The sequence below is a fragment of the Stomoxys calcitrans genome, chromosome 1 (genome assembly GCF_963082655.1).
Source record: "Stomoxys calcitrans chromosome 1, idStoCalc2.1, whole genome shotgun sequence".
NCBI classification, from domain to species: domain Eukaryota; kingdom Metazoa; phylum Arthropoda; class Insecta; order Diptera; family Muscidae; genus Stomoxys; species Stomoxys calcitrans.
Window position 1 is genome coordinate 90,678,520 of NC_081552.1, and position 12,060 is coordinate 90,690,579.

Sequence of the window (12,060 nt, forward strand, 5' to 3'; positions counted from 1 at the left end):
AATCTAAAATCAAAAGTGGACCGATCGGGACAATATAGGTATCAAAAGAAACGTATTGGAGAGTAGAGTACGAATATGGTTGAGTCTAAGTACCCATCGGGCCGACCTAACCCCAAAACCCCTCCAAAGAGACATATTGAACATTCTCTTCAATATGGGGCTCAAATGAAAGGTATTCGGAAGTAGATTTCGAATCTGGCATACAAAATCAGATCGAAGTAGCGAGTCACGTCAACCCTCAAAAACGCTATTAAACCCATTATGACTATATGATACTTGGCTGAACCGATTTTCTTAAAATTTTCATAGATTGTGTACGTTTGTCTGGAAGGTGACATAGGCTATCGGGTGGAGGCGGTCCCTCCCCCTTACCCCAAAAAGCACCATCTAAACTGAACTTCATTTTCGTTGGGAATAAAAAGCGAATTTGATATCTATTTTCAGTGAAAAGTGCTGGTGGCCGCCCCAGGCCCGAAACACCCCAAAACGGTTCATAGTTACCGGTCATGGTGGCCGCCCCAGTCCCGAAACACCCCAAAACGGTTCATAGTTACCGGTCATGGCAATATGGGACTCAAATTGAAAGGATTTGGAAGTGTAGCACGAATTTAATTTCCACATTTGAGTCAAAATGTCTGAGGTGCCATCCCTCCCCTAATAAGAACACTAGTAGAACACGAATTTGGTATTTTCAAGGTCAATCACTGAGTGGCCGCCCCATCTCCCAAAACACTCCACAAGCCCGTCAGACGACTATGGAAATATGGGGCTCAAATGAAAGGTATTTGGGAGTAGACGACGAATCTGATATCTACATTCGGGACCAACAGTTTAGGGAACGTCCCACCCTCATTACAACCCAAAATAAGACGTATTTGCTCATCGTGACAATTTGGGTCTCAAAAAAAGTCAAGCTCGATATTGATAGTTTTTAGAGCCCATACCCCAAACCGGACATATTTGCTGTCTTTTGCAATAAGGGTTTAATGAAAGGTATTTGAGATTAGAAAACGAGTTTAATGTCCAATGTCAAAGCGGTTAAAGTGTCCTGTTGGCTGTTGTTTTTGGGGGTGGGGGTTACCCCACACTTAGGGTAGCCATGTTCGTACTCTACTCTCAAATACCATTCATTTGATACCTATATTGCCCAAAGCGGTGAAAGTATCCTCTTGGGGCTTTTTTGTGGGTGGGGGACCCCCTGAAAATTAAGAGTGAAACTTGTATACCAAATTCGTACCCTACTCTTAAATACCTTTAATTTGATACCCATATTGTCCCAATTGGTACACATGTCCGTTCGGGTGGGTTTTGGGATGGGGCGTCCCCCAGGTTATTAAACCCCAAATTTTATTATCAATTTCGTGTTTTCGGGGTACAATAAGGTGGCGTAAAAAATTTAATTTTTATATAACAGATAGCTGGACAGGGCCGCTCTCATATTGGTGCTCTACTCCCAAATTTCTTACATTTGAGCCCCATATTGCTATGGTCGGTATGGGATTATTTTTGAGAGTGAGGCGGATCACCATATGTCAGATTCCTGCTCTGGTCTCAAATACCTTTCATTTGAGTCCCATATTGTCATTATTGGTTTATATTCCATTTAGCTGGTGGCTTTGGAGGTGTGTGCGGCCCCCTAGATATCCCACCCATCTCTGAGATCTGGCGTTTTTGGAAATAGGGTAAGGTTGCTCCAAAAGAGGATATCAGATTCATGCTCCACTCCCGAAAATCATATTGGAGCTACATATTGCTATAGTCGGTATATATGTGTGGTTGGATGGAGTTTATGAGGTGAGGCGTCCTTGAAACTCTTGGCCATGAAACAGATACAGATTTGAGCCCCTTTTTGCCATAATCCACAAATATGACCAGTTTGTGGGGTATGCACGGTTGGGGCAGCCACGAACGTACTTACAAACAAACAACAAATTTTGCCCATGAACATTCCACTAAGGAAAAGGAGCAAACTTCTTACATATCAATGAATGCAGTCTTATTCAAGTTTTAAGCTCAATGATTAAGGGCCGCCTTTTTATAGCCGAGTCCGAACGGCGTGCCGCAATGCGACACCTCTTTGGAAAGAAGTTTTACATGACAAAGTATCTCACGAATGTTGCCAGCATTAGCCCGCTCTCAGCCCTGAAAAAATATCACCATCGTGCTCTACTCTCAAATATCTTCAATTTGAGCCCCGATTGCTATTGGTTTAGGGAAAGTTTACGGGTGACACGAACCTCAAACATTTTGCCTCAAAATTGAATATCAAATTCGGTTTCTACTATTATTTATTCCCATGGTAGGCAATCACTACCTGTTTGAAGGGAGTTTAGAGGCGGACCATGAAGAAATATCAGCATCGTGCTATAGCACGATTTTGTTTGAGCTCCATAATGTCAAGCATTTTGAAAGGGACTATGAAGATATTCAGGGCTACGGGTCTCGTTCAGTTTCACACTAATTAATTTTTTTATTGGTTATCTACGTTCAAAATCATATTTCAAAGCGACCACTTGGGATACCACATTCTTAAAGATCCGCAGGTCCTTCTGTGTCCACCCCAATTTGGGGGTAAAAAGTGTACTCTACTACCAAAGACCTTTTATTTCTGTCCTATTCTCTCCTGATCGGCCTTCATTTATTACTTCATATTATTCATATATTATTATACCCACGACCGAAGGATGGGGGTATATTCATTTTGTCTTTCCGTTTGCAACGCAAATATCCATTTCCGACCCTATAAAGTATATATATTCTTGATCAGCGTAAAAATCTAAGACGATGTAGATATGTCCGTCCTTCTGTCCGTCTGTCTGTTGAAATCACGCTACAGTCTTCAACAATAGAGATATTGAGCTGAAACTTTGCACAGATTCTTTTTTTGTCCATAAGCAGATTAAGTTTGAAGATGGGCTATATCGGACTATGTCTTGATATAGCCCCCATAAAGACCGATCCCCCGATTTAGGGTCTTAGGCCCATAAAAACCACATTTATTATCCGATTTTGCGGAAATTTGGAACAGTGAGTTGCCTAGGCCCTTCGACATTCTTCTTTAATTTGGCTCTGATCGGTCTAGGTTTGAATATAGCTGCTATATAGACCGATCCTCCGATTTTGGGTCTTAGGCCCATAAAAGCCACATTTATTATCCGATTTTGCTGCTAGGTTTGGATATAGCTGCCATATAGCCCGATCCTCCGATTTAGGGTCTTAGGCCCATAAAAGCCACATTTATTATCCGATTTTGCTGAAATTTGGGACAGTGAGTTGTGTTAAGCCCTTCGATACCCTTCGTCAATTTGGCTCTGATCGGTTCAGATTTGGATATAGCTGCCATATAGACCGATCCTCCGATTTAGGGTCTTAGGCCCATAAAAGCCACATTTATTATCCGATTTTGCTGAAATTTGGGACAGTAAATTGTGTTAGGCCCTTTGATATCCCTCATCAATTTGGTGCAGATCGGACCAATTTTGGATATAGCTGCCATATAGACCGATCTCTCGATTTCAGGTTTTGGGCCCATAAAATGCTCATTTATTGTCCGATGTCGCCGAAATTTGGAACAGTGAGTTAAGTTAAGCCCCTCGACTTAGTCCTGCAATATGGGACAGATTGGTTAAGATTTGTATATAGCTGTCATATAGACCGATCTCTCTATTTAAGGTTTTGTGCCCATAAAAGGTGCATTTACAATACAATCCGATTTCACTGAAATTTGACACAGTGACTTATGTTAGGCTTTTCGAAATCCGTGTCGTTTGTAGCACAGATCGGTTTATTTTTAGATAAAGCTACTTAAAAGACCAATATTTTGTTATACACAATTGAACAATGACTTGTACTTATAAGTATTTGGTCCGAATCGGAACATATTTTGATATAACTGCTATGGGACAAAAGGTATACAATTTTCACCGGATTTTGATGGAAGGTGGTTTACGTATATTTCCGAGGTGGTGGGTATCCAAAGTTCGGCCCGGCCGAACTCAACGCCTTTTTACTTGTTTTATACACTATTGAACAATAACTTGTACTTATAAGTATTTGATCCAAATCGGAACATATTTAGAACATATGTGTATCATGTATCATGTCATATAACAAATTCTAAATTTCTTTCGTTTGATTCCCATATTGTCTCAATCGGTAAATATGTCCTGTTGAGGGGTGGGGAGGAGCCTCAGGCACCAAGGAATAATTTTTTTATATCAGCATTGCAATCTACCTTTAAATAGCTTTCATTTGATATCCATATTGTCCGAATCGATGAATTTGTCCTGCTGGGGGTTTTTGGGGTGGGGAGGGTCCTCAAACACCAAAAAAAAAATATTTTTGTGTCAGATTTGTATTCTACTTTTAAATACCTTTCATTTGATACCCATATTGCTCAAAGTGGTTAAAGTGTCATTTTAGGGGTGGGGGTTTCGGGATTGGTCGTCCCCAGGGTTATCTGACCCAAATTTTTTTTCGTGTTTTTGGGGTACCATTAGGTGGCATACAAAATTTCGCTTAAATCGGTATACCCATCTCCGAGATTTGGCGTTTTGGGTTAAGCGTGAGGTCCGCCCCCCCTTCGGATATCAAAAAATGTAGTACCCTATTTTCACCGGGGGGTTAAACTCTACCATCTGTGTCATGAAAATCGGTTCAGTCGTTTTTGAGTCTATACGGAACAGACAAACAAACTATCAAAGAAATAAACAAACAAAGCGCAACAATTTCATTTTTATATAATAGAAGAAGATAGTTTCAGATATGGATATTTCGATGAGTTGCGAACAGAATGACAAAATGAATATGCCCCCATCCTTCGGTGATGGGTTTAAAAATTACGAAATATAAAAACTTTTTGAGCACCTAGAGGGCGCATTTATTATCCAATTTGGCTGAAATTTTGCATGAGGTGTTTTGTTTTGACATGCAATAACTATTATAAGAATGGACAAATCTGTAGGTAACTTGATGTAGTTGCCGATATCGGATCTTAAATACTTGAGCCTCGAGAGTGCGCAATTCTTATCCGATTTGGCTCAAATTTTGCACGTAAAGTTTTGCTACATCTTTTAACAGGCGTGCCATGTATGGTCCAAATTGATTTATAACCTGATATAGCTTTTAAATAAACCGATCGCCCGATTTGATTTCTTGAGCCTGTAGGGGGCGCAATTATTTATGTAAGATTGTAAACGTGGTATTTTTATATGATTTCTTATAGTCAAGACAAATACTGTTCATCTGGTTCTGTAGATATATCTCTATATTTTGGGAAAAGTCAATCAAAGAATTTGTCAAATGCGACCCAAGGTGGAGGATATATAAGATTCGGCCCGGCCATACTTAACTCGCTTTTACTTGTTTTGTGATGTTCTAGCCAGGATGCAAACCTCTGTGCTACGGTGGCCTCCCATAGTATCCATAGTGTACTGGTAAAGTGCCTACAAACGCCATACGATTCAATGATAATTATCATCGGCCGGAATGAGGAAAATGGGGAAGATGGAGTATGGAACATTGGGTCTCTAAGATGTAAATGCAGCAAATGCAATATGCACTTGTGCTTCAATACTCAAAAGATTTTTTTTTGTATCCTACCGTACATAAATTGAAATAATAAAATTAATAATCAGCAATTGAAAATTAAATAATAGGCAATTGATATTGAGGTTAACTGTATATCATATGTCTACTCAAAACAATTTTACAAATATCTTTGAGAAAATTAAATGAGCAATAATGTGTTTTTATTTTATGTATAAGAATGAAAAAAGAATAATAATGAAAAGATTTTCTTGAAAGAAAATCAAAAAATTCAAAAATTTAAAATTTTGCAAATGTTGTAAATTTTTCGCCCAAATCTGAGGGGCGAATTCACAAACTTATTACACATTAAAATAGGTTTATTTGACAGATTTTCTTTATAGAAATGTGAAATAAAGCTTTAATAATATAATAAAGCTGTATTGTGAATAAGGCTGTTAGTTTTTCAAGAAATTTTTTACTCACTTTTTTTAAGAAAATGTCATGAAAATATTACCTCTTGGTTTTTTGTGCTTTTGTAAAAAATCTCATAAATTTTTTCATAAAATGAAATTATATTGCATTTTGTCCTTTAAAGAAATTTAATTTAAATTTTGTTTGCAGAAAAACAATGATTGAAATTTTGTTTTAGAAACACTTTTTAGAAATTGTGTTAAAAAAAAAAAACTGTCTTAAAAAATAACTATTAAATGTTGTAGTTAGAACAAGTAAAAGCGTGCTATGTTCAGCAGGGCGGAATCTTAGGAACCCTACCATGGATTCTGCTAAAAATGTATATAAAATAAATTTGGTTGAAGGGCATAATTTTATTCTGCATACCAAACATCTGTAAAACCAGCAAAAAATAATGTTTCTAGGAACCTAACGAAGATGACCGGGAGACCGAATTACTGGGAGCTTTATCAGGTTATAGACTGATTTGGGCCGTATTTGGCAAAGTTGTTGGTCGTAACAGCGTATGTAAAATTTCAGCCAATTAGGAAAAAATTGAGGATTGTAAGGACTCAAGAAGTCAAATCGGGAGATCGATTTATATGGGAACTATATCAGGTTATACACCGATTTAAAACATATATGGCACAGTTGTTGAAAGTCATAAAAAAACAATGCTCAATTCCAGCCAAATCGGACAACAATTGCGGCTTGTAATGGCTTAAGAAATCCAATCGGGAGATCGGTATATAAGATAACTATATCAGGTTATAGACCGATTCGGACCGTACTTGGTATAGTTGTTGAAAGTCAGAACAGAACACTACGTACAAAATTTCATCCAAATCGGACAAAAATTGCGGATTCCAGGCGTTCAAGAAATCATATAGGGAGATGGGTTTATGTGGGAGCTATGCGCATTTGTAATCCCCAATGACCTACATCAACATTACTTATCTTAGCAAAATTTCAAGTAGGTGGCATAACGCGTTCAACCTCTATCACGATTTCAACAGATGGACGGACGGACATAGCTTGATCGATTTAAAACGTCGAGACGATCAAGAATATATATACTTTATGTGGTCTTGTATGGGGTCTAATATGGTGATGGATATAAAAATAACTTTGAGGCCCAAACCTGAGCAAAATTTAGTGTTGAGACAAATTTTTTAAATGTTTGTCCTAAATTTCATTGACATTTAAAAGAAAATTTGTCTGAAATTTTGTCTTTAAAAATAAATTCGAGGTGGGCCGAGCAAAATTTCATCTTGAGAGAATTTTTTCCAACAAGTTTTCTTAGAGAAAATTTCATGGAAATTTTCTCTTTAGAAAAATTTTATTAAGATTTTGTCTTTCATCGAAGTTTTGATAATTAACAAGTAAAAGCGTGCTAAGTTCGGCCGGGCCGAATCTTATATACCCTCCACCTTGGAGCACATTTGTCGAGTTCTGTTCCCGGCATCTCTTCTTAGACAAAAAATGATATAAGAAAAGTTTTGCTCTGCTATTAGAGCGATATCAAGATATGATCCGGTTTAGACCACAATAAAATTTTATGTTGGAGACCTGTGTAAAATGTCAGCCAATTCGAATAAGAATTGCGCCCTTTGGGGGCTCAAGAAGTAAAATAGAGAGACAGATTTATATGGGAGCTGTATCGGGCTAAAGACCGATTCAGACCATAATAAATACGTATCTTGACGGCCATGAGAGGATCCGTTGTACAAAACTTCAGGCAAATCGGATATGAATTGCGACCTCTAGAGGCCCAAGAGGTCAAGGCCTAAGACCGGTTTATATGGCAGCTACATAAAATAATAAACCGATTTGAACCATGCTTAGTACAGTTGTTGGATATCATAACAAAACACGTGGTGCAAAATTTCATTGCATATCATATCTGAATCGAACCATACTTAGCACAGTTGTTAGAAGTGATACTAAAACACTATGTGCAAAACTTCAGTCAAATCGGATGAGAATTGCGCCCTCTAGAGGCTCAAGAAGTCAATACCCAAGATCGGTTTATATGGCAGCTATATTAGGTTATGGACCGATGTAAATCAAACTTGGCACAGTTGTTGGATGTCATAACAAAACACGTCATGCAAAATTTCATCCCAATCGGATAAGAATTGCGCACTCTAGAGGCTCAAGAAGTCAAGACCCAAGATCGGTTTATATGGCAGCTATATCAAAACATGTACCGATATGGCCCATTTACAATACAAACCAACCTACACTAATAAAAAGGATTTGTGCAAAATTTCAAGCAGCTGGCTTTACTCCTTCGGAAGTTAGCGTGCTTTCGACAGACAGACGGACGGAGGGACGGACGGAGGGACGGACGGACATGGCTAGATCGACATGACATGTCGCGACGATCAAGAATATATATACTTTATGGGGTCTCAGACGAATATTTCGAGTAGTTACAAACAGAATGACGAAATTAGTGTACCACCCATCCTATGGTGGAGGGTATAAAAAGATAAATAATTTTTATACCCTCCTCCATAGGGTGGGGGTATACTAATTTCGTCATTCTGTTTGTAACTACTCGAAATATTCGTCTGAGACACCATAAAGTATATATATTCTTGATCGTCGCGACATGTCATGTCGATCTAGCCATGTCCGTCCGTCCGTCTGCCTGTCGAAAGCACGCTATCTTCCGAAGGAGTAAAGCTAGCCGCTTGAAATTTTGCACAAATACTTCCTACTAGTGTAGGTCGGTTGGTATTGTAAATTTGCCATATCGGTCCATGTTTTGAACTAGCTGCCATATAAACCGATCTTAGGTCTTGACTTAAAAAGTGTACTCTACTACCAAAGACCTTTTATTTCTGTCCTATTCTCTCCTGATCGGCCTTCATTTATTACTTCATATTATTCATATATTATTATACCCACGACCGAAGGATGGGGGTATATTCATTTTGTCATTCCGTTTGCAACACATCGAAATATCCATTTCCGACCCTATAAAGTATATATATTCTTGATAAGCGTAAATATCTAAGACGATCTAGACATGCCCGTCCGTCTGTCTTTTGAAATCACGCTACAGTCTTTAAAAAAAGAGATATTGAGCTGAAATTTTGCACAGATTCTTTTTTTGTCTATAAGCAGGTTAAGTTCGAAGATGGGCTATATCCGACTATATCTTGATATAGCCCCCATATAGACCGATCCGCCGATTTAAGGTCTTAGGCCAATAAAGGCCACATTTATTATCCGATTTTGCTGAAATTTTGGGACAGAGAGTTGTGTTAGGCCCTTTGACATCCTCCGTCAATTTGGCCCAGATCGGTTCAGATTTGGATATAGCTGCCATACAGACCGATCCTCAGATTTATGGTCTTAGGCCCATAAAAGCCACATTTATTATCAAATTTCGCTGAAATTTGGGACAGTGAGTTGTCTTAGGTCCTTCGACATCTTCCGTCAATATGGCTCACATCGGTTAAGATTTTGATATAGCTGCCATATAGACCGATCCTCCGATTTAGGGTCTTAGGCCCATAAAAGCCACATTTATTACCTGATGTTGCTGAAATTCGGGACAGTGAGTTGTGTTAGGCCCTTCGACATCCTCCGTCAATTTGGCTCAGATCGGTTTAGATTTGGATATAGCTGCCATATAGACCGATCCTCCGATCTAGGGTCATAGGCCCATAAAAGCTACATTTATTATTCGATTTTGCTGAAATTTGGGACAGTGAGTTGTATTAGGCCCTTCAACATCCTCCGTCAATTTGGCTCAGATCGGTCCAAATTTGGATATAGCTGCCATATAGACCGATCTCTCGGTTTTAGATTTTGAGGCCATAAAAAGCGCATTTATTGTCCGATGTTGCCGAAATTTGGGACAAAGAGTTAAGTTAAGCCCCTCCATATATTTCTGCAATTTAGTCTAGATCGATCAAGATTTGCATATAGCTGCCATATAAACCGATCTCTCGATTTAAAGTCTTGGCCCCATAAAAGGCGCATTTTAATCCGATTGCACTGAAATAGTTCAGATCAGTTTATTTTTAGATATAACTACTAAAAAGACCAATATTTTGTTATATACAATTGAACAATAACTTTTACTCATTAGTATCTGGTCCAAATCGGAACATAGCTGCTATGGGGCATAAGGTATGAATTTTGCACCAGATTTTGAGGAAAGGTGGTTCACATATATATCCAAGGTGGTGGGTATCCAAAGTTCGGCCCGGCCGAACTTAACGCATTTTTACTTGTTTTTGTTTGCTTTATTGGTTTCAGTGGTACGTTTTTTTATTTATTTGAGAAAAAGTTTACAAAATAGAGAAAACAATAAGTGCAGATAAAGAAACGTGTTTTGGTATGCAATCAAAAACAGTTGATTGCTGTCAAATTTCGCTCGAGAAAATTTTAAAATTTCAGCGGCTATTCCGAAGCAAAATAGAATACCAACCCTTAGGCGAAGAAATAAATAAACAAAAACACATTATGTTTTTTATTTTCATAAATGGATTTATTTTCAATAAGATAATGAAAGTACCATTTTGTATTTTTTAGTACCCAAATGCACGAATTTAAAACAAATCTTTTAGCCGCTCTATATTTAGTGTCAAGATGAACCCGATTCAAAATTTTGAGTGCTCTAGCTCAATTCGTAGAGAAAGTACCATTTTGTATGTCTTAGTACCTAAATGTACAAGTTTGGAAAAAATTTTCGATCGCCAAAAACTTATCGTTAAGGTATAGATGTATCCCAATTTTGAGAGCTTTATCTTACTCCGTAAAGAATGTACCATTTTGAACGTTTGAGTAACTAAACGCACGAATAAAAAACATCTTCCAGACGCAAAATATATGCTTTCAAAGTACAAAATGCACCACAATTAGTACGTTTTCTTCAACAAGTCGTATTTTGGTCAAGACTGCGAAAGTGTTTGTCAAATTGCTTAATTCTAGCTGTTCCCATTCGCTTTAGGCAGAGATGAGCTCTTGTGCATTATTTTACACTTTCTGCTACAACAATGTACGAATTTTAAATATTGTACAATAGATAATTTAGTCACCCATCATATTTTTCCTGATTGTACTTACATGCAAAATTTCAGACCTGTAGCTCCATCTATAAAGAAATTATCAAATGGTACCAATTTTGGTGTCAATATGTTCGAATTTTAATTAGGTCATTTAGTCGCTCTTCTTATTTGTCCTCGTTGTATCTACATGCCAAATTTCAGACCTGTAGCTACATCTATAAAGAAAGTACCAAATTTTACCAAATGTTACAAATTTTGAATAGATCATTTAGTCACCCATCATAATTTTCTTCGTTGTACCTACATGCCAAATTTCAGACCTTTAGCTCCATCTGTAAAGAAATTATCAAATTGTACCAAAATTTTCGAATTTTAATTAGATCATTTAGGCACCCTTCATATTTTTGCTAGATGTATCTATTGTACATGCCAAATTTCAGACCTGTAGCTCCATCAATAAAGAAAATACCAAATGGTACCAATTTAGGTACCAAAATATTCGAATTTTAAAAAGACCATTTAGTCATCCATGATCGTTGTATCTCCCTGCCAAATTTCGGACCTGTAGATACATCTGTAAAGAAAGTACGAAATGGTACCAATTTTGGTACCAAAATGTTCGAATTTTAAATAGATCATTTGGTCATCCTTAATATTTTTCTTCGTTGTATCTACATGCCAAATTTCAGACCTGTAGCTACATCTATAAAAAAATTATCAAATGGTACCAATCTTGGTACCAAAATTTTCGAATTTTAAATAGATCATTTTACCACCCATCATATTTTTCCTAGTTGTACCTACATGCCAAGTCGTAGACCTGTAACACCATCTTTAAAGAAAGTGCCAAATGGTACCAATTTTCGTTCCAAAATGTTCGAATTTTAAACAGATCATCATATTTTTTTACTCTTTGTATCTACATGACAAATTTCGGACCTGTAGCTACATCTATAAAGAAAGTACCAAATAGCACCATTTTTGTTACCAAAATGTACGAATTTTGAACAGAACAGTTAGTCAACCATCATATATTTCCTAGTTCTAACTT